Consider the following 23308-nt stretch of genomic DNA (forward strand, 5'->3'; position numbering starts at 1 on the left):
CCATGTTACAGTGCGTGTTTATGGAAAACACCTGGGCTAAAATTGCTATCTAGTGTGCTCCAAACACCTGTGTGTAAGTGTAGCTCGGGAATAGTTTTGGCGGTTGGAGGCACCCATAGCTGTGTGGATCTGTGCAAAACTGTTGCAGTAAGTATCATTTTTATTTGAAAGATTATTTCTCACTGATGAAAGGGCTATATGTTTCAAAAGCAGTATCGCAAGCAATGATTATTGACATTTCTAAACAGCATCGGGATTGTAGTTCACATGAGCCAGTCATGGGCGAAGTTAACCGCTGAAAACTGTAGGGAGAAGGCAGAATTCTGCCTCGAGTTTGAGAGCTAGGATCTATCCACAGAAACATGACGTAATATTCAAGCGCCTACGGCTTGCTGCGAACAAGCACTGACAAAGAAACATACCATCTCAGAACACAGGACCACTCCCCACAACATAAATGTATTTATCAACCATTCAGCACGGACTACACATGACAGAACTCATCTGGACAAGTTCATGGGGTGTGGTTTAATACCGTTTTAAATGCACCCCAGTAAGTAGGGTCCCTTGGGAAACACTGACCAACACTTTGGTTCCTGCCTTGTCACATAAGGTTTGATTGACATAAGACCAGTAAATTACTAGGTTCACCTGAATGAGCTATATTATATTGCCCTTTTCTGCATTTTTTTAACCTTTATTTAACTAGGCAAGTCAGTTAAGAACAAATTCGTATTTACAATGACGGCCTATCAAAAGGCAAAAGGCCTCCTGCGGGGAAGGGGTTGGTATTAAAAATAAAATAAAAATATAGGACAAAATACACATAACGACAACAACATAGCATGTCAACAACACATGACAACACAGCATGGTAGCAACACAACATGACAACAACATGGTAGCGGCACAAAACATGGTACAGACATGATTGGGCACAGACAACAGCACAAAGGGCAAGAAGGTAGAGACAACAATGTCTCTACCTTCTACCTTCTAAATGTGAAGCAGTCCAACTGTCACTAAGAGTATCCATGATTGAGTCTTTGAATTAAGAGATAAAACTGTCCAGTGTTTTTTGCAGCTCAGAGCTGAAAAGAGGAGCAACCCAGGGATGTGTGTGCTTTGGGGACCTTTAACAGAATGTGACTGGCAAAACGGGTGTTGTATGTGGAGGATGAGGGCTGCAGTAGGTATCTCAGATAGGGGGGAGTTAGGTCTAAGAGGGTACATGCTTTGTCTTCTTCTTTAACGGACTGCGTGGTTTTACTCAGTTTCATTACATTAGCTATAGGCTACCACATGAATGCATAATATATAAACAATTTGCACTTCACATTCCAAAACAAGTACTTGCATGGTGGCTTCAATGACAGGTTTAGATACTCTGCGGTGCCTTGTTAGGTCGAGAGCTCAACTACGATATCCACAATCCCTTTCGCATCATACGCGGCAGGTTTTTCTCGGATCAGAGTACGCTACAATTCAAAACGAGACGTCTCTGTTTATGTTCAACATTACTCCAACATATTACTCTGCCGTCGGCACGGAGAGCGAAGTATTTAAAAAAAAACATGTAGTTTGGGGAATGTAACTTTGTACAGGAAGAAAGCCAACACGAAAACGTCGTATGATTGGCCATTCTGACTCTTTTTTGTATGAAACGTTGAGAGATTTGTTGACAAATTGCCTTTGTTAGCTAGTAAACAAGCTAGCTCAAGGAAGTTGGGCTGAAGCGGCTGGTGGTGGATTGTTGTCAGCCGCTCACTGAGCGGTGTGTCTCGGAGGACAGACTCGACGGGAACCACCTCATCGACTCCGCTGTAAGTAGAACTAGCTAAGGCTAACCTTCCTCTCATTTACACAAGATAACTAACCATATTAACTTGCCAATCTCCTGTTTTCCTTTGTGAACCCGCTAGCTAGCTCACCTAAGGACAGTAGGCTAGCTAGCTAATATGATTGCTAGCTGGTGGAGAGATGTGCCAGTTAACGTTAATGTTACAGTAGCTAGTTATTCCTCTCAATAACCTAGCTTACTAATAATGGTCAGAATTTAGGCTATAACCAAGTCTTCTCTTAACGTTAGTCATAACTATTTATTTTGGTCATTGTAATATATATAATCATATTTTATCCAAAGCTATTTAGTCATAAATCCATACATTTTTACGCACGGTGGTCCCGGGAATCGAACGCACTATTCCGGCTTTGTCTACCAACTGAGCTAACGTTACTGGCTAACAAACTAGGTTTTGCATGTCAAGTTGGAATGGGATATCATTGCCTTGTTCTGATCTGATCTGCTTGCTACCCCTGCTTCTGCCTTTGTTGGTCCGGCGATGACTTGGATCAGCCTTTTTGACATCCGTGTCCCGTTGTCGTATCAATCATTCGGTTCCCCTTTCCAATTATCTTATCTCTTATTTCATAGCGGACCAATAGCTCGAATAGGGATTTGACTTGCCACTCAGCTATTGTTTAGCTACAAACGTTGTCGTCATTGCATTGCCAAAGGTCTTTGGACACTGTTAACTAACCTTCAAACGAGCTTCAATGCCATACAACTCTCCTTCCGTGGCCTCCAACTGCTCTTAAATGCAGGTAAAACTAAATACATGCTCTTCAACCGATCGCTGCCTGCACCTGCTCGCCTGTCCAGCATCACTACTCTGGACGGTTCTGACTTAGAATATGTGGACAACTACAAATACCTAGGTGTCTGGTTGGACTGTAAACTCTCCTTCCAGACTCACATTAAGCATTTCCAATCCAAAGTTAAATCTAGAATTGGCTTCCTATTTCGCAACAAAGCATCCTTCAATCATGCTGCCAAACATACCCTTGTAAAACTGACTATCCTACTGATTCATGACTTCGGCGATGTCATTTACAAAATAGCCTCCAATACTCTACTCAACAAACTGGATGCAGTCTATCACAGTGCCATCCGTTTTGTCACCAAAGCCCCATATACTACCCACCACTGCGACCTGTACACTCTCGTTGGCTGGCCCTCGCTTCATACTCGTCGCCAAACCCACTGGCTCCAGGTCATCTACAAGTCTTTGCTAGGTAAAGCCCCGCCTTATCTCAGCTCACTGATCACCATAGCAGCACCCACTCGTAGCACGCGCTCCAGCAGGTATATCTCACTGGTCGCCCCCAAAGCCAATTCCTACTTTGGCCGCCTTTCCTTCCAGTTCTCTGCTGCCAATGACTGGAACGAACTGCAAAAATCCCTGAAGCTGGAGACTCATATCTCCCTCTAACTTTAAGCATCAGCTGTCAGAGCAGCTCACAGATCATTGCACCTGTACATAGCCCATCTGTAAATAGCCCATCCAACTACCTCATCCCCATACTGTATTTATTTATTTATCTTGCTCCTTTGCACCCCAGTATCTCTACTTGCACATACATCTATCACTCCAGTTTTTAATTGGTATATTGTATTTACTTTGCCACCATGGCCTATTTATTGCCTCCCTTATCTTACCTCATTTGCACACACTGTATATAGACTTTTTCTACTGTATTATTGACTGTATGTTTTGTTTATTCCACGTTTAACTCTGTGTTGTTGTATGTTGTCGAAATGCTTTGCTTTATCTTGGCCATGTCGCAGTTGTAAATGAGAACTTGTTCTCAACTAGCCTACCTGGTTAAATAAAGGTGAAAAAAGGTCAACATGTTGTTTACAAACGGATTTTTGGCCAGAATATTTTTTGTTTCTAAACTTGAGATTGTGCGCGCACACACACCATATGTTTTACTATCCTTGTGGGTACCTAGCCTTAACCTGACTCCTGAACTTAGCCCTAGTTGTAACCAAAACACTAAACCTAACCCCTAAACGTAAAATAGCATTTGTCCTTCTGGGGATGTGGGAAATGTCCCTATGAGGGATAATGTTCCTTGTTTTACTTTTGGGCATTTCCAGTACCCTCAAGAATAGTAATATACACACACACACACGCACACCCCTTTCCACCCCAGAGGGTCTGGGGGGGGGCTCTGTCCCACTCCAGAGGGTCTGAGGGGGGGGGGCTCTGTCTCACTCCAGAGGGTCTGAGGGGGGGGGGCTCTGTCTCACTCCAGAGGGTCTGAGGGGGGGGGCTCTGTCTCACTCCAGAGGGTCTGAGGGGGGGCTCTGTCCCACTCCAGAGGGTCTGAGGGGGGGGCTCTGTCTCACTCCAGAGGGTCTGAGGGGGGGCTCTGTCTCACTCCAGAGGGTCTGAGGGGGGGGGGCTCTGTCTCACTCCAGAGGGTCTGAGGGGGGCTCTGTCTCACTCCAGAGGGTCTGAGGGGGCTCTGTCTCACTCCAGAGGGTCTGAGGGGGGCTCTGTCTCACTCCAGAGGGTCTGAGGGGGGCTCCGTCTCACTCCAGAGGGTCTGAGGGGGGGGCTCTGTCTCACTCCAGAGGGTCTGAGGGGGGGGCTCTGTCTCACTCCAGAGGGTCTGAGGGGGGGGCTCTGTCCCACTCCAGAGGGTCTGGGGGGGGGGCTCTGTCTCACTCCAGAGGGTCTGAGGGGGGGGGGGCTCTGTCCCACTCCAGAGGGTCTGGGGGGGGCTCTGTCCCACTCCTGAGGGTCTGAGAGGGGGGGCTCTGTCCCACTCCAGAGGGTCTGAGGGGGGGGGCTCTGTCCCACTCCAGAGGGTCTGAGGGGGGGGGGCTCTGTCCTCTATTGAATCTCTGTAAATCAGGTCTTCAGATAAAACCCAGCTTGTGGTCAGTCGGAGGATGACTGCCTGATGCAGGTATCGGCTTACATGTGCATCAGTTTTAGCTGTGTAACACAAACACAAACACGAACACACACACAAACACACAGGCGCTGTGCGTCTCAGTTTCAGTCAGGAAACCGGAATTAAATCCTGATGGGAATCAGACAGACAGGAACGAAGAGGTCTAATGTCTTAATAGATGAAACAGCACCGTGTATCCATAGTAACCCTTGTGTATCCATAGTAACCCCCGTCTGTCCAGTGTGTCTGTAGGAACCCCCCGCCTATCCAGTGTGTCTGTAGGAACCCCCCGCCTATCCAGTGTGTCTGTAGGAACCCCCCGCCTATCCAGTGTGTCTGTAGGAACCCCCCGCCTATCCAGTGTGTCTGTAGGAACCCCCCGCCTATCCAGTGTGTCTGTAGGAACCCCCGCCTATCCAGTGTGTCTGTAGGAACCCCCCGCCTATCCAGTGTGTCTGTAGGAACCCCCCGCCTATCCAGTGTGTCTGTAGGAACCCCCCGCCTATCCAGTGTGTCTGTGGGAACCCCCCGCCTATCCAGTGTGTCTGTAGGAACCCCCGCCTATCCAGTGTGTCTGTGGGAACCCCCCATTATCCGGCGTGTCTGTAGGAACCCCCGCCTATCCAGTGTGTCTGTAGGAACCCCCCGCCTATCCAGTGTGTCTGTGGGAACCCCCCCATTATCCGGCGTGTCTGTGGGAACCCCCCGCCTATCCAGTGTGTCTGTGGGAACCCTGTCCGGGGTGTGAGATATCCATTAATCCGGTTTTCAGTTTGAGCATTCTGTGTGTGTACGTGATGTGTGTAAATGAGCTGTTCTCTGGAGCTGTTGCGTCATGAGGCTTGGTACTGTGTGTGTGTGTGCACTGTATGCCTGTGTGTTTTGGCCTGTGTGTGTGTGTGCGCACTGTATGCCTGTGTGTTTTGGCCTGTGTGTGTGTGTGCACACTGTATGCCTGTGTGTTTTGGCCTGTGTGTTTTGGCCTGTGTGTGTGTGTGTGTGTGTGCACACTGTATGCCTGTGTGTTTTGGCCTGTGTGTGTGTGTGTGTGCACACTGTATGCCTGTGTGTTTTGGCCTGTGTGTGTGTGTGTGCACACTGTATGCCTGTGTGTTTTGGCCTGTGTGTGTGTGTGTGCACACTGTATGCCTGTGTGTTTTGGCCTGTGTGTGTGTGTGTGTGCACACTGTATGCCTGTGTGTTTTGGCCTGTGTGTGTGCGCACTGTATGTCTGTGTGTTTTGGCCTGTGTGTTTTGGCCTGTGTGTGTGCACACTGTATGTGCCTGTACTCTGGATGGAATGCCTGGGTAGTTCCCCAGGTCATAACTGTGGGTGTGTACGTGTGTGTTTTTTGCTTACGTTTGTGCATACTGTAAGCTTATGAGTCTGTACTCTGAATGACATGCCTGGGTAAGTTCCCCAGGTCGTAACTGTGCGTGTATGAGGCTAGGGCCATCTGAGCAGCTTAGGCTAGGCTGTAAGCTACACTCTGCAGTGTATGAGGCTAGGGCCATCTGAGCAGCTTAGGCTAGGCTGTAGGCTACACTCTGCAGTGTATGAGGCTAGGAACATCTGAGCAGCTTAGGCTAGGCTGTAGGCTACACTCTGCAGTGTATGAGGCTAGGGCCATCTGAGCAGCTTAGGCTAGGCTGTAGGCTACACTCTGCAGTGTATGAGGCTAGGAACATCTGAGCAGCTTAGGCTAGGCTGTAGGCTACACTCTGCAGTGTATGTGAAGCTTGCCACACTACTCTCCAGCTCAGCTTATTCGCTCCATTCAGTGTGCCGGGTTTGTGCATGTGAGATGGAGGATTACCAGGGTTTGTCATGGAAAGTGGGTCAGATAGTGGGTATGTTTTCACTGTCGTTTCTGTTAGTGGGGTAAGAAGGACAAAGGCCTGGTAAAATACCATCAGACCTTTTTTCCAAAGTGCTGGAGCAGATTTGACTGTTGGTCTCTCTTTCTCAGTCTCTACACCTTGCATCTATCTCGGTCTCTCTCTCTCTCTACTTCTTCCCTTCTATTTCTTTAGGTATCTTCCAAACCGTCTCTCTCCCTGACCCTCTGCTTCCCTCTTTCTCTACTTCTCCATCCCCCTCTTTCTTATTTACGCACATGATGTCATTCATACAGTCATGGAAGGACATACCTGCCAACACCTGAGCTTAAAGAAAATGTCAAATCTGGACACTGGGAGTTTGTTTCTGCACCGGACTGGAGAAACATTTTAACGGGAAAAACCCAACTAAGTCTGTTTGTGTTGTGAAGCTCTGCCTTTAGTCTAGCAGTTCACAACATTACAAATGCTGCTCCGGGGGGAAGTTTCCTTTATTTAACTAGGCAAGTCAGTTAAGAACATATTCTTATTTACAGTGACGGCCTACACCGGCCAAACCCGGACGACGCTGGGCAAGTTGTGCGCTGCCCTATGGGACTCCCAATCACAGCTGGTTATGATACAGCCTGGATTCGAACCAGGCTGTCTCTAGTGATGCCTCTAACACTGAGATGCAGTGTCTTAGACCGCTGCGCCACTCGGGAGCCCAAGGTACAGATCTAGGATCAGCTTTCCCTCCCCCAATGCTAACTAAATCCATTAGAGGGGATGCTAAACTGTCCCCAAATCAGCATTTAGGAGCAACTTCACTCAACTCCAAGAAGGTTAGCATTTAGGAGCAACTTCACTCAACTCCAAGAAGGTTAGCCTTACTGAGCAACTTCACTCAACTCCAAGAAGGTTAGCCTTACTGAGCAACTTCACTCAACTCCAAGAAGGTTAGCCTTACTGAGCAACTTCACTCAACTCCAAGAAGGTTAGCCTTACTGAGCAACTTCACTCAACTCCAAGAAGGTTAGCCTTACTGAGCAACTTCACTCAACTCCAAGAAGGTTAGCCTTACTGAGCAACTTCACTCAACTCCAAGAAGGTTAGCCTTACTGAGCAACTTCACTCAACTCCAAGAAGGTTAGCCTTACTGAAATGTAGTCGTTTGTATTGTGAACACAACATTTATGATATCTTTGACTTTCACCTCTCAGATTTGGAAAGTGAAAAACAAAGAGCTGAGTGGTAGTAGTAGTAGTTAGGGTTAGAGGGGAGGGCTGGTAGTAGTAGTAGTAGTAGTTAGGGTTAGAGGGGAGGGCTGGTAGTAGTAGTAGTAGTAGTTAGGGTTAGAGGGGAGGGCTGGTAGTAGTAGTAGTAGTAGTTAGGGTTAGAGGGGAGGGCTGGTAGTAGTAGTAGTAGTAGTAGTTAGGGTTAGAGGGGAGGGCTGGTAGTAGTAGTAGTAGTAGTAGTTACGGTTAGAGGGGAGGGCTGGTAGTAGTAGTAGTTAGGGTTAGAGGGGAGGGCTGGTAGTAGTAGTAGTAGTTAGGGTTAGAGGGGAGGGCTGGTAGTAGTAGTAGTAGTTAGGGTTAGAGGGGAGGGCTGGTAGTAGTAGTTAGGGTTAGAGGGGAGGGCTGGTAGTAGTAGTAGTAGTAGTAGTAGTTACGGTTAGAGGGGAGGGCTGGTAGTAGTAGTAGTAGTAGTAGTAGAGTTAGAGGGGAGGGCTGGTAGTAGTAGTAGTAGTAGTTAGGGTTAGAGGGGAGGGCTGGTAGTAGTAGTAGTAGTAGTTAGGGTTAGAGGAGGGCTGGTAGTAGTAGTAGTAGTAGTAGTTAGGGTTAGAGGGGAGGGCTGGTAGTAGTAGTAGTTAGGGTTAGAGGGGAGGGCTGGTAGTAGTAGTAGTTAGGGTTAGAGGGGAGGGCTGGTAGTAGTAGTAGTAGTTAGGGTTAGAGGGGAGGGCTGGTAGTAGTAGTAGTAGTTAGGGTTAGAGAGGAGGGCTGGTAGTAGTAGTTAGGGTTAGAGGGGAGGGCTGGTAGTTAGGGTTAGAGGGGAGGGCTGGTAGTAGTAGTTAGGGTTAGAGGGGAGGGCTGGTAGTAGTAGTTAGGGTTAGAGGGGAGGGCTGGTAGTAGTAGTTAGGGTTAGAGAGGAGGGCTGGTAGTAGTTAGGGTTAGAGAGGAGGGCTGGTAGTAGTAGTTAGGGTTAGAGAGGAGGGCTGGTAGTAGTAGTTAGGGTTAGAGGGGAGGGCTGGTAGTAGTAGTTAGGGTTAGAGGGGAGGGCTGGTAGTAGTAGTTAGGGTTAGAGGGGAGGGCTGGTAGTAGTAGTTAGGGTTAGAGGGGAGGGCTGGTAGTAGTAGTTAGGGTTAGAGGGGAGGGCTGGTAGTAGTAGTAGTAGTAGTTAGGGTTAGAGAGGAGGGTTGGTAGTAGTAGTAGTTAGGGTTAGAGGGGAGGGCTGGTAGTAGTAGTAGTAGTTAGGGTTAGAGGGGAGGGCTGGTAGTAGTAGTAGTAGTAGTAGTAGTTAGGGTTAGAGGAGGGCTGGTAGTAGTAGTAGTAGTTAGGGTTAGAGAGGAGGGCTGGTAGTAGTAGTAGTTAGGGTTAGAGGGGAGGGCTGGTAGTAGTAGTAGTAGTTAGGGTTAGAGGGGAGGGCTGGTAGTAGTAGTAGTAGTAGTAGTAGTTAGTAGAGGAGGGCTGGTAGTAGTAGTAGTAGCGGTTAGAGGGGAGGGCTGGTAGTTAGTGGGTTAGAGGGGAGGGCTGGTAGTAGTAGTAGTAGTTAGGGTTAGAGGGGAGGGCTGGTAGTAGTAGTAGTAGTTTAGGGTTAGAGAGGAGGGCTGGTAGTAGTAGTTAGGGTTAGAGGGAGGGCTGGTAGTTAGGGTTAGAGGGGAGGGCTGGTAGTAGTAGTAGTGTTAGGGTTAGAGGGGAGGGCTGGTAGTAGTAGTAGTAGTAGTAGTAGTTAGGGTTAGAGGGGAGGGCTGGTAGTAGTAGTAGTAGTTACGGTTAGAGGGGAGGGCTGGTAGTAGTAGTAGTTAGGGTTAGAGGGGAGGGCTGGTAGTAGTAGTAGTAGTTAGGGTTAGAGGGGAGGGCTGGTAGTAGTAGTAGTAGTTAGGGTTAGAGAGGAGGGCTGGTAGTAGTAGTTAGGGTTAGAGGGGAGGGCTGGTAGTTAGGGTTAGAGGGGAGGGCTGGTAGTAGTAGTAGTAGTTAGGGTTAGAGGGGAGGGCTGGTAGTAGTAGTAGTAGTAGTTAGGGTTATAGGGGAGGGCTGGTAGTAGTAGTAGTTAGGGTTAGAGGGGAGGGCTGGTAGTAGTAGTAGTAGTAGTTAGGGTTAGAGGGGAGGGCTGGTAGTAGTAGTAGTAGTTAGGGTTAGAGAGGAGGGCTGGTAGTAGTAGTTAGGGTTAGAGGGGAGGGCTGGTAGTTAGGGTTAGAGGGGAGGGCTGGTAGTAGTAGTTAGGGTTAGAGGGGAGGGCTGGTAGTAGTAGTAGTAGTTACGGTTAGAGGGGAGGGCTGGTAGTAGTAGTAGTTAGGGTTAGAGGGGAGGGCTGGTAGTAGTAGTAGTAGTAGTTAGGGTTAGAGGGGAGGGCTGGTAGTAGTAGTAGTAGTTAGGGTTAGAGAGGAGGGCTGGTAGTAGTAGTTAGGGTTAGAGGGGAGGGCTGGTAGTTAGGGTTAGAGGGGAGGGCTGGTAGTAGTAGTTAGGGTTAGAGGGGAGGGCTGGTAGTAGTAGTTAGGGTTAGAGGGGAGGGCTGGTAGTAGTAGTAGTAGTAGTAGTAGTTAGGGTTAGAGGGGAGGGCTGGTAGTAGTAGTAGTTAGGGTTAGAGGGGAGGGCTGGTAGTAGTAGTTAGGGTTAGAGGGGAGGGCTGGTAGTAGTAGTAGTAGTAGTTAGGGTTAGAGAGGAGGGCTGGTAGTAGTAGTTAGGGTTAGAGGGGAGGGCTGGTAGTAGTAGTTAGGGTTAGAGGGGAGGGCTGGTAGTAGTAGTTAGGGTTAGAGAGGAGGGCTGGTAGTAGTTAGGGTTAGAGAGGAGGGCTGGTAGTAGTAGTTAGGGTTAGAGGGGAGGGCTGGTAGTAGTAGTTAGGGTTAGAGGGGAGGGCTGGTAGTAGTAGTAGTAGTTAGGGTTAGAGAGGAGGGCTGGTAGTAGTAGTAGTTAGGGTTAGAGGGGAGGGCTGGTAGTAGTAGTTAGGGTTAGAGGGGAGGGCTGGTAGTAGTAGTTAGGGTTAGAGGGGAGGGCTGGTAGTAGTAGTAGTAGTGTTAGGGTTAGAGGGGAGGGCTGGTAGTAGTAGTAGTTAGGGTTAGAGGGGAGGGCTGGTAGTAGTAGTAGTAGTTAGGGTTAGAGAGGAGGGTTGGTAGTAGTAGTAGTAGTTAGGGTTAGAGGGGAGGGCTGGTAGTAGTAGTAGTAGTTAGGGTTAGAGAGGAGGGCTGGTAGTAGTAGTAGTAGTTAGGGTTAGAGAGGAGGGTTGGTAGTAGTAGTAGTAGTTAGGGTTAGAGGGGAGGGCTGGTAGTAGTAGTAGTAGTAGTTAGGGTTAGAGGGGAGGGCTGGTAGTAGTAGTAGTAGTTAGGGTTAGAGGGGAGGGCTGGTAGTAGTAGTAGTAGTTAGGGTTAGAGAGGAGGGTTGGTAGTAGTAGTAGTTAGGGTTAGAGAGGAGGGCTGGTAGTAGTAGTAGTTAGGGTTAGAGAGGAGGGCTGGTAGTAGTAGTAGTTAGGGTTAGAGAGGAGGGCTGGTAGTGGTAGTAGTAGTAGTTAGGGTTAGAGGGGAGGGCTGGTAGTAGTAGTAGTTAGGGTTAGAGGGGAGGGCTGGTAGTAGTAGTAGTTAGGGTTAGAGAGGAGGGCTGGTAGTAGTAGTAGTAGTTAGGGTTAGAGGGGAGGGCTGGTAGTAGTAGTAGTTAGGGTTAGAGGGAGGGCTGGTAGTAGTAGTAGTAGTTAGGGTTAGAGAGGAGGGCTGGTAGTAGTAGTAGTAGTTAGGGTTAGAGGGGAGGGCTGGTAGTAGTAGTAGTAGTAGTTAGGGTTAGAGGGGAGGGCTGGTAGTAGTAGTAGTAGTTAGGGTTATAGGGGAGGGCTGGTAGTAGTAGTTAGGGTTAGAGGGGAGGGCTGGTAGTAGTAGTAGTAGTAGTTAGGGTTAGAGGGAGGGCTGGTAGTAGTAGTAGTAGTAGTAGTTAGGGTTAGAGGGGAGGGCTGGTAGTAGTAGTTAGGTTAGAGGGGAGGGCTGGTAGTAGTAGTTACGGTTAGAGAGGAGGGCTGGTAGTAGTAGTAGTAGTTAGGGTTATAGGGGAGGGCTGGTAGTAGTAGTTAGGGTTAGAGGGGAGGGCTGGTAGTAGTAGTAGTAGTTAGGGTTATAGGGGAGGGCTGGTAGTAGTAGTTAGGGTTAGAGGGGAGGGCTGGTAGTAGTAGTAGTAGTTAGGGTTAGAGAGGAGGGCTGGTAGTAGTAGTTAGGGTTAGAGAGGAGGGCTGGTAGTAGTAGTAGTAGTTGGGGTTAGAGAGGAGGGCTGGTAGTAGTAGTAGTAGTTAGGGTTAGAGGGGAGGGCTGGTAGTAGTAGTAGTTAGGGTTAGAGAGGAGGGCTGGTAGTAGTAGTAGTTAGGGTTAGAGAGGAGGGTTGGTAGTAGTAGTTAGGGTTAGAGAGGAGGGTTGGTAGTAGTAGTAGTTAGGGTTAGAGAGGAGTGCTGGTAGTAGTAGTTAGGGTTAGAGAGGAGGGTTGGTAGTAGTAGTAGTTAGGGTTAGAGAGGAGTGCTGGTTGTAGGTGTTAGTGTAAGAGGGGAGTGCTGGTAGTAGTTCTCTCCTCTCCAGAACCCCCAGTCTCTCCCTCCTCTCTCAGGGGCTGCTGCTGGCAGTACAGGCTGTGCTTTAGGCACAGATTTATGATCAGTCTGCCTCTATCAGGTCAGCCCCCCTCCCTGCTGTCTTCCTGTGCAGAGTGAGTCTAGTGAGCCACACTTTCCCCCAGCTGCTGGTCACTGGAACGGGTGGTCACTGGAAAGGGTGGTCACTGGAACGGGTGGTTGGTTTCTGGGAAGGTCACAGTGTGTTCTTTACTGGCAGGAAGTAGTACCTAGACAGGGTGTGAGTGCCCATGTGGTTTTGAGTGCATGTGATGTGTGTGTGCTGTTTGTTGTCTGTCCGCTGTCTGTCTGTGTTCACCTCAGTGAATTATTGATGAGCCTGTAACTTGAACGCCTCCCCTCCTCTCCATCTCCCAGTCTCTCCATCTGTCACCAGTACCCTACATCCCAGTACTGCTTACTGGAGCCAGTACACCCCTCTCTGTCTCTCTCTGTCTCTCTGTGTGTTTGATGGGGATTACCTACCTAGTGACAATCATTTACTGTTAATGCGGCCACACACACACACACACACACACACACGGTGGTGGTAGGCTGGGGCTGTATAATCGGTACCAGATGACCTTTGAAGATGGAAGGTGGGGGTCTCTGTACCTAATTACATTGACCTACACTGCGTTTTGTAGATTTCATGCGTTTCTGGTCCATTACAGCATGTGACTGGGCTGAGTGGATAGAAACATTGCTTTGAATACGAGTTCAGGTAGGCTACAGCCCACTTCTCCATTTTATGGAATACAGTGTCTAAGATTAAGTCAACCTCTGCCTTTGTAGCCTAAATTTGAGCAGTCCAAAGAAACATGTCCTCTATTGGAAGTCTTTCTTCTGTTAGTCTTATAGGCTATTGTTTTAAATAGGATTCTGGGAACTTTCAATAAATTCCCTGGTTTTCCATAAATCCCATTTCCGTATTTCCTTATTCCTTTCCGATTCCGGGAATCAGCCAACCAGGATTTCTGGGAAAATCAGGGAATTTGTTGAAAGTTCCATGAATTTTGCAACCCTAGTTTTAATTATCTGGAGTGTGTTTTATAAATGTCTGAAAGGCATTTGGGAACCAACCACTAGTGGAATTCACCCTCTGTTCAGTGTATTAGACCTTGTGATAATGTCTAGTTCATTTGACTTCCTCCTCTGTGGTCAGTCGGTTACTGCTTGGCACTCAGCATTAAGGGGTGAAGGCCTTGTGATAGACTAGTGTCCTGTCCTGGGGGTGTACTGAGGTGATAGACTAGTGTCCTGTCCAGGGGGTGTCCTGAGGTGATAGACTAGTGTCCTGTCCAGGGGGTGTCCTGAGGTGATAGACTAGTGTCCTGTCCAGGGGGTGTCCTGAGGTGATAGACTAGTGTCCTGTCCTGGGGGTGTACTGAGGTGATAGACTAGTGTCCTGTCCTGGGGGTGTACTGAGGTGATAGACTAGTGTCCTGTCCTGGGGGTGTACTGAGGTGATAGACTAGTGTCCTGTCCTGGGGGTGTACTGAGGTGATAGACTAGCGTCCTGTCCAGGGGGTGTACTGAGGTGATAGACTAGCGTCCTGTCCAGGGGGTGTACTGAGGTGATAGACTAGCGTCCTGTCCAGGGGGTGTACTGAGGTGATAGACTAGCGTCCTGTCCAGGGGGTGTACTGAGGTGATAGACTAGCGTCCTGTCCAGGGGGTGTACTGAGGTGATAGACTAGTGTCCTGTCCTGGGGGTGTACTGAGGTGATAGACTAGTGTCCTGTCCAGGGGGTGTACTGAGGTGATAGACTAGTGTCCTGTCCAGGGGGTGTACTGAGGTGATAGACTGGCATCCTGTCCAGGGGGTGTCCTGAGGTGATAGACTAGTGTCCTGTCCTGGGGGTGTACTGAGGTGATAGACTAGTGTCCTGTCCAGGGGGTGTACTGAGGTGATAGACTAGTGTCCTGTCCAGGGGGTGTACTGAGGTGATAGACTGGCGTCCTGTCCAGGGGTGTACTGAGGTGATAGACTGGCGTCCTGTCAGGGGTGTACTGAGGTATAACGCCCTGTCCAGGGGGTGTACTGAGGTGATAGACTGGCGTCCTGTCCAGGGGGTGTCCTGAGGTGATAGACTGGCGTCCTGTCCAGGGGGTGTCCTGAGGTGATAGACTGGCGTCCTGTCCAGGGGGTGTCCTGAGGTGATAGACTAGCGTCCTGTCCAGGGGGTGTACTTGAACATCAAGCTGCCACACTACAGAAACAGGAGATGGGCTCCAGCTCGTACAAGCCAAGGCTACTTACTGTGGTCAGTCAGTCCATTCCCCCAATGGGCAAACGTCCAGTCATCAGCTCAGCTGCCACGGATGACCCAGTTGTCGTGGGAGTGGCACCGATTGGTCCCAGATTCTCTTGGCAGGCAGGTCCCATGTCCTTTCCAGCTGGAACATGGTTTATTTAACCAAGCTAATTTAATACTGAGGAGAAGGATTTCAACCTGCTCAGAAAGATGACAGATGGATGGGGGTTATCTCAAACACAACAACAACCAGCACTACATTGGTAGATCTTAGATCCGAGAATGAGGAAGATTCTGGCAATCACACAGACACAGAGAATGATTGAAAGCCTGAGAAATGTTTGAAATTGTGAAAAGTGTCATTCAACTTTCATACATTCACCTACATTCTGGAAACCATTTTTTAGGTCAGATGCTTGGCAATGGGTACAATGGAACGGTTCTGATAGGTTTCCATTTCCGACAAGTTGGTGGCTGTGTGGGAGAATTTGCTGAGTTGAGTTGGCCACGTCTACTGATGTTTAACCTTTTATTAGGTTAGTCTTGTTGAGATTAACATCTCTGTTTCAAGAGAGACCAGGATAGCAGCATCAGCACAGCAGTATCAGACAAACTGCCATGACATCAGCCAGAGGAAAATGACATAAATATAAACTGCATGTTCCCATGTCTGGAGGCGAACTACGCCATCTAGCCCACAACAATGCATCTCATCATCTGGTTTGTACTCCGGTCTTCTGACAGTTTGGCTGGTTTGTGTATGCAAGTGTTTGATCTGAGGCTATCTAACTTCATGTCTCATTAAAGGGCGCCCGTGTTCACTTTCTTCTTGTTTCGGTTACTCAGGGGGACATCACACAGACAGACACACACATACTCACCAAACTCAAAAAAATCACTTTAAACAGTAAAATGGCTCTTTGGCTAGCTTTTGCTACAGCCTATATCAATGAGCGTTAGCATTCTAGCTAACAACTGCTGCATCCAAAACAGTTATTTTGCAAGATCACAGCCGAATATAATCTTAGAGACTGTTCAAGCAAGAATCTAAACATTGTAAGCGTAAGTTATTTTGTTTAGCCTAAGATTTATGTTTTTACTATTTCTATGTTGAATGGGTGCAGAGTGCGATGGCTTTCTTACAGCCGCGTGCATCTGTGTGTGATGTCAGTGTGTCGTGTTCTGGAAAATTGTCTTTAGCCTGTTGTCCATCTTCTTTTTAAATAGTCAGCCAACGTGTTTTCAGCACTATTATTTCCCTGATTGATCAAAACGTGTTTTCTCATGCTCTCTCTCGTCTCTCTGCAGCAGTCACATAGTGAGCAATATGTTTCAACATCAAATTGCAATAAATTTGCAGTATGGAATTGTATCAACACCTAATTATGATGATAATATGGTATCTTGAGGTCCCTCGTTGGCATGGGTTGGGTGAACCCCAACAACACACTGTTGTTGGCGTATACCGGTCATTAAAAATATTCATGCGAGTAGACTGCTGATTGGCCATCTCATCCTCCTTAGGAGGATGACTGCATTCTATGAGGAAGTAGCAAGCATTTTTATTTTACGGTCTGTTTGAGATACAATTTGTAAGGTGGGTTTTTTATGTGTTTGTTTTCTCCAATTTAAGCTTTGGCCACCTGAGTATAGAATGAGTCGACAACATTATTTGGGTATGAGTTAACAGAATATTAACTTTTACACGTGAGATTTTGACTGGACAGTTTACTTTTTTGTCAACGGATATCTAATCACCTGACCCTGATGGCATCCTGACATGCAGTACTTTCAGGTTTCTCCGTTTTCACCAGTTTGATTCACTCCCTCAGTTGGCTTCCCCTGGTCAGCTAACCGGCAGAAAGAAAAAGGCTTTGAGCTCCCTCCCTACGTTCCCCAGCAACACGCATCCACATACGCACACAGAATATGCACGCTCACGAACACATCACTCAGGCAGTCCTCTCCGAAAACAGTACCTCTCCCTATTATCATCCCCCCCTCACCAGTCTTTTAATCTTTTACATCCTGAACGTCAGCCTGCGGAGGAGGGTTTAACGTCCTGAACGTCAGCCTGCGGAGGAGGGTTTAACGTCCTGAACGTCAGCCTGCGGAGGAGGGTCTAACGTCCTGAACGTCAGCCTGCGGAGGAGGGTTTAACGTCCTGAACGTCAGCCTGCGGAGGAGGGTTTAACGTCCTGAACGTCAGCCTGCGGAGGAGGGTTTAACGTCCTGAACGTCAGCCTGCGGAGGAGGGTCTAACGTCCTGAACGTCAGCCTGCGGAGGAGGGTCTAACGTCCTGAACGTCAGCCTGCGGAGGAGGGTCTAACGTCCTGAACGTCAGCCTGCGGAGGAGGGTCTAACGTCCTGAACGTCAGCCTGCGGAGGAGGGTTTAACGTCCTGAACGTCAGCCTGCGGAGGAGGGTTTAACGTCCTGAACGTCAGCCTGCGGAGGAGGGTTTAACGTCCTGAACGTCAGCCTGCGGAGGAGGGTTTAACGTCCTGAACGTCAGCCTGCGGAGGAGGGTTTAACGTCCTGAACATCAGCCTGCGGAGGAGGGTTTAACGTCAGCCTGCGGAGGAGGGTTTTAGAAAGACGGACAAACATCTAGACATCAAATTGTATTTGTTACATGCCCAGAATACAGCAGGCCTTAACCAACAATGCAGTTTTAAACCTAAACAACATGACACTTTTTGCAACAGACTTTTAGGAACACAGACACATAAATGCTGATGACACACTCTTCATAGTGGTAGTGATGTTGATTACCTTGATGTAGGCTTTAGGCGACCTCTGCTTCATGACCAATAACTCGCACTGTATTAACGTCCCAGCACTGGTAGGATCATTCGCTAGTGAATTTCCCCATCGTAAAGTTATCAGTGGATTTATAATAGACTAGGCCTATCTGTGGATGGCGCATGTGTACAGTGCAGTAAGAATGTTGTTGAAGTGTTCCACAAACAGTCAGCCAAATCTCAGACCTCCCATACAACCCTCAGCTCTCGACCATTATTTTATTTAACCTTTATTTAACTAGGCAAGTCAGTTAAGAACAAATTCTTATTTACAATGACGGCCTAGGAACAGTGGATTAACTGCCTTGTTCAGGGGCAGAAGGACAGATTTTTACCTTATCAGCTCGGGGATTCGATCTAGCAACCTTTCGGTTACTGGCCCAACGTTCTAACCACTAGGCTACCTGCCGCCCCAATGCAGGGGGTCAGACAGCCTTCCTAACCCACAGGTTAGTTTCATAATACAGATGGCCTTCCTGCTCTCCTAGCCAGGCCCCAGACCAGTGCTCCAGAACCCCATCCCAGTCCAGAGTAAAAACATTGTTTATCATCCGTATGGGACATCACAGGAGACACACGTAGCCTACACACATCTCCTCTCCTTGTCTAGAACACGATTTCCCTCCCAAATCCCAGGTAGCCTACACACATCCCCTCTCCCTGTCTAGAACACGATTTCCCTCCCAAATCCCAGGTAGCCTACACACATCCCTCTCCCTGTCTAGAACACGTTATCCCTCCCAAATCCCAGGTAGCCTACACACATCCCCTCTCCCTGTCTAGAACACGTTATCCCTCCCAAATCCCAGGTAGCCTACACACATCCCCTCTCCCTGTCTAGAACACGTTATCCCTCCCAAATCCCAGGTAGCCTACACACATCCCCTCTCCCTGTCTAGAACACGTTATCCCTCCCAAATCCCAGGTAGCCTACACACATCCCCTCTCCCTGTCTAGAACACGATTTCCCTCCCAAATCCCAGGTAGCCTACACACATCCCCTCTCCCTGTCTAGAACACGTTATCCCTCCCAAATCCCAGGTAGCCTACACACATCCCCTCTCCCTGTCTAGAACACGTTATCCCTCCCAAATCCCAGGTAGCCTACACACATCCCCTCTCCCTGTCTAGAACACGATTTCCCTCCCAAATCCCAGGTGACTGAGATATGATTCCTTCTCTTTCTTCTCCTTCCCTCTCTTTTGATATTTTACACATCCCTGCTCATCGATTAGATGGGTTACACAGGAAGAACGAGGGAGGGAGGCAAAGACAGGGAGTCTGTGAGAGGTATCGTTGGGGTCGATCTCCTTTCCCGAGCGTCCCCTCAGATTGATTACCTGGTCATCAGACTTGTAATCTTCAGCGTGTGCAAACCAATCCTCCTCTGATCCCTCCATGCAACCAACACACTCAGGAGTCCGGACCGGACGCAGGGCGTAAGCAACAGCCAACACACTCAGGAGACCGGATGCAGGGCGTAAGCAACAACCAACACACTCAGGAGTCCGGACCAGACGCAGGGCGTAAGCAACAACCAACACACTCAGGAGACCGGACGCAGGGCGTAAGCAACAACCAACACACTCAGGAGTCCAGACCAGACGCAGGGCGTAAGCAACAGCCAACACACTCAGGAGTCCGGACCGGACGCAGGGCGTAAGCAACAACCAACACACTCAGGAGTCCGGACCAGACGCAGGGCGTAAGCAACAACCAACACACTCAGGAGACCGGACGCAGGGCGTAAGCAACAACCAACACACTCAGGAGTCCAGACCGGACGCAGGGCGTAAGCAACAGCCAACACACTCAGGAGTCCGGACCGGACGCAGGGCGTAAGCAACAACCAACACACTCAGGAGTCCGGACCGGACGCAGGGCGTAAGCAACAACCAACACACTCAGGAGTCCGGACCGGACGCAGGGCGTAAGCAACAACCAACACACTCAGGAGACCGGACGCAGGGCGTAAGCAACAGCCACGCGCACGCCTATTTATTTGGACAATGAAGCTTCAACTTTTTCAGTCTCTGTACTCCAGCATTTTGGATTTGAGATGAAAAGTTTCATTTGAGGCGACAGTACAGAACGGCACCTTTTATTTCAGGGTGTTTTCATACGTATGTTTTACCGTTTAGAAATGAAAGCACTTTATCTATTCAAAGCTGTCATTTGAAGGTTCATTAGTATTTGGACAAATTGACTTGTGTGTATTAAAGTAGTCAAACGTTTACTATTTGGTCCCATAATCCGAGCACACAGTGATTACATCAAGCTTGTGACTCTACAAACTTTTTGGATGCATTTACAGTTTTTGGTTGTGTTTCAGGATCTGTTGTACCCAATAGAAATGAATGGTAAATAATATATTGAGTCACTTTTCTTGTAAATAAGAATAAAATATGTTTCTGAACACTTCTATTGATGTGGATGCCACCATGATCGTGAATAATGATGAGTGCGAAAATTAGAGGCATCAATGTCACCCCCCCCCAATGCTAAATGCTAACCTCTCCTGTTATTGGTAATGGTGAGAGGTTAGAATTTTTTTATTTTATTTATTTCAACTTTATTTAACCAGGTAGGCAAGTTGAGAACAAGTTCTCATTTACAATTGCGACCTGGCCAAGATAAAGCAAAGCAGTTTGACACACAACAACACAGAGTTACACATGGAGTAAAACTGTCTTGGCGGTATGATATTTGTTTATCGTAGAAGTGGTTACCCCTCTTTCCGCCCCTTTAAAAACCTCTGCAGCATGCGTCAGTCTAGATACCATTTGGGAAAACCATGAGAGGAATTCCTGGGAATTGTACAAAGCCTTTGTTTTCCTCCTTTCTCTGTAAAAGCCATCAAGGGCAGAATGTTATCCAGAGCCACGTGGCTATATACTGTTGGAACTGAGCTGTGGTTTAACACTGCTGCCATCTTCCTACAGCTAGCGCTGCCTGGGGTAGTACTAGAGTGTTGGCCTAGCTAGTGCTCATCGAAGGTAGGGATGGGCGTTTGCAGTAATTTCACTATTCTAATATTATTTAAAAAATCTGACATGCGTTTACTTTTGTAACTTACATTTTTAACTTGAACGGCTTCCCCTTTATTTCTGCAGCGGGGAGGGGTCGTCTGTGTGAGCTGTGAGGGGAAGAGACGAATTAGCCATGCCAACTCGGCTACAGCCAAGACTAGCTAACTTGTAGCAGCCACAGTGTTATCTTTTACATTTTAGTCATTTAGCAGACGCTTTTATGCAGAGCGACTTACAGGAGCAATTAGGATTCAGTGCCTTGCACAAGGGCACATCAACAGATTATTTTCGCCTAGTCGTAAATATTTTTTTGTATTTTACTCCCTTTTTCTCCCCAATTTTGATCTTGTCTCATCACTGTAACTCCCCAACGGGCTCGGAGGAGAAGGTCGAGTCATGCGTCCTCCAAAACATGACCCGCCAAACCGCGTTTCTTAACACCCACTTTACCCGGAAGCCAGCCGCACCAATGTGTCAGAGGAAACACCGTTCACATGATGACCGAGGTCAGCCTGCAGGTGCCCGGCCCGCCACAAGGAGTCGCTAGAGCGCGATAAGCCAAGTAAAGCCCCCCTGACCAAACCCTCCCCTAACCCTGACGACGCTGGGCCAATTGTGCGCCACCCAATGGGACTCCAGATCACAGCTGGTTGTGATACAGCCCGGGATCGAACCCGGGTCTGTAGTGTTGCCTCTAGCACTGCGAAGCAGTGCCTTCGACCGCTGCGCCACTTGGGAGGCCCGGCCCAACGCTCTTAACTGCTACCATACCTTCCGTTGTAGCGGCATCCCATCTAACACTGCCTGTCCTGGCTGGAGTAGCCTAGAGAAGCTAGCTAGCTAAGCTAGCCATCTAACGTTAGGCTAATTGCAGGCTACATTCTTCACTTTCTCCCCAACCCCATTCAGAGATCAATGTTCATTCTCAGCTTACCTCCTAACCTGCTCGTTCTCATTTAACTCCACTAACTTTATTAATTCTGTAGTTTTAATTTAATCTTGCATTGCATTAGTGAACTCTCATTTCACTTGCCACGCATAGTCTCTTTTTTGGGGGGTTCTACCCAACGTTCCCTGGTAGGCTGTCATTGTAAATAAGAATTTGTTCTTAACTAACTTGCCTAGTTAAATTTTTTAAAATCCCTCAATTTTGGGGGGGAAATATTTAAAATATCTATTTTTTTGTGTATTTCACGAGAGTTCTGAACCTTTCTATTCTCATAGATTCTACATATTGTAAATTAAAGAAACATTTTTGCTAAGAGTATTATTATTATTATTATTATTATTATTATTATTATTATATTGATCAATGACTGACTTTTTAAATCACCCAGCAGTGCTATTTGCAGAGTTGGCTCTAGTTAAATGTTGCAATTCTTCAGCCATTCCTGAACCTGTGACCAAAAACAAGCTACATATGGGCCGCACCAAAACAAATGATTCCGTCTCTTCGCAACAAAATATGCAGAGCTGGGATGATTGTACCCCTACATATATATCATTCTATTGGTTGCAATGATTGAAATGGAAAAACTTATGTTTTGAATCCAGTGTCATTTTGTGTATCAGCTCATAAACCATGTGCCATGGAATCGGTACATTTAAAAATCTCTTCCCAACTATTTTGCAATCAACTGGTATACTTTTTTATTTATCACAATTTTCTTTAGCCATTTTTTGTTTTTAATGCAGGGCCAACAGATAAGTTCCTTACTTACTCCCCCTTCCGCTTGCCTCTTCCATTTGTGCGGTAATGCTGCAATTAGTTGGTTGAGTAGATCCTCCACCGGTCCTATTTATGATATAATTTACAAAGATTAGACAACAACAAAACATTTTTTTGAAACATTTTTCAAAAAATATAGTTTTTTAAATCAATTAGTATATTTGAGTTTAACCATAATATTTGTTCTGTCTTTTCTGGTGGATTAACCTGAAATTGCAACCAGCTGTCAATGGTTTGTTTTAAAAATAGCGATATTTATTTTAGAGATTGTTTTAATTTTTTAATAACCGAAAGTGAGAGGTTATTCTGAATCTGAATAAAGGGGAAAAAAGGCCATTTAAAAAAAAATATATATATATTATTTCACCTTTATTTAATTCTTGAACATGGGGTGAGACATTCTTACTAATCTGCTGGAGAACCAGTTCGGATTTAAGTATAACTTTTGTATGACTGAAGCCTTTAGTGAGAGGTCTAATGCTTTAATATTTAATCATTTCTGCCCTCCAAATTCATATTCAGTATATAAATAGGCCCGTTTTAATTTTGTTTGGCTTGCCGTTCCAAATAAAATAGAATATTTCTGCAAATAGGTAAACTGGGATATGACTAAAGAGTTAATCAGGGTGATTTTTTTTTGGGAATAGACAGGTATTTTCCTTTCCACGGCAGAAAGAGCTTATCTATTTTTGCTGACTTTCTATTAAAATGTATTGTAGTGAGCCTCTGACTGTAGACCTAGTGCCGCTTTGATTGGCTAACTAAAACAAGCTACATGTGTGAAGACGCCTGTCTTTTTATGGGGTGCATGTCATAAAAATGACTTTTAAAAGTAGTTTTATTAAATTAAGAATTTGAAATGTCATGGTATATCCTTGTATGCAGCAATGTAACATGGATATTTCATTTTTAAAATAGGCCTGTAATGTTTTCTTATAAAAATGAATACTCACACAAGAAATCAAATACGAATGTCGGTTCAGATATCCAAATATTTCAGTAACCGTGCCCATCCCCAGTTGAGAGTAAACAACTAAGTACAGGAGTGTTCTCGCTGAAGGTTGAGAGTTGGCAATTTAGCTCATTGCCCTTAATGGAGGCTGAAGTGCAGAGAGTTGATAGCCA

The 23308-nt window shown here is 47.1% G+C and overlaps 1 protein-coding gene across 1 annotated transcript in view; it reads left to right on the top strand.

Annotated features, from left to right (window-relative positions):
• The first annotated feature begins 1409 nt into the window (after positions 1-1409).
• Positions 1410-23308, top strand: part of LOC106563028 (E3 ubiquitin-protein ligase pellino homolog 1) — a 73012-nt gene continuing 51113 nt past the window's right edge. The window contains exon 1 of the mRNA XM_045701795.1: positions 1410-1823. The gene's annotated coding sequence lies outside the window, so the exon portion shown is untranslated. The remainder of the gene's footprint in view (positions 1824-23308) is intronic.

Source organism: Salmo salar, chromosome ssa18 (assembly GCF_905237065.1).
Source record: "Salmo salar chromosome ssa18, Ssal_v3.1, whole genome shotgun sequence".
Lineage (NCBI taxonomy): Eukaryota > Metazoa > Chordata > Actinopteri > Salmoniformes > Salmonidae > Salmo > Salmo salar.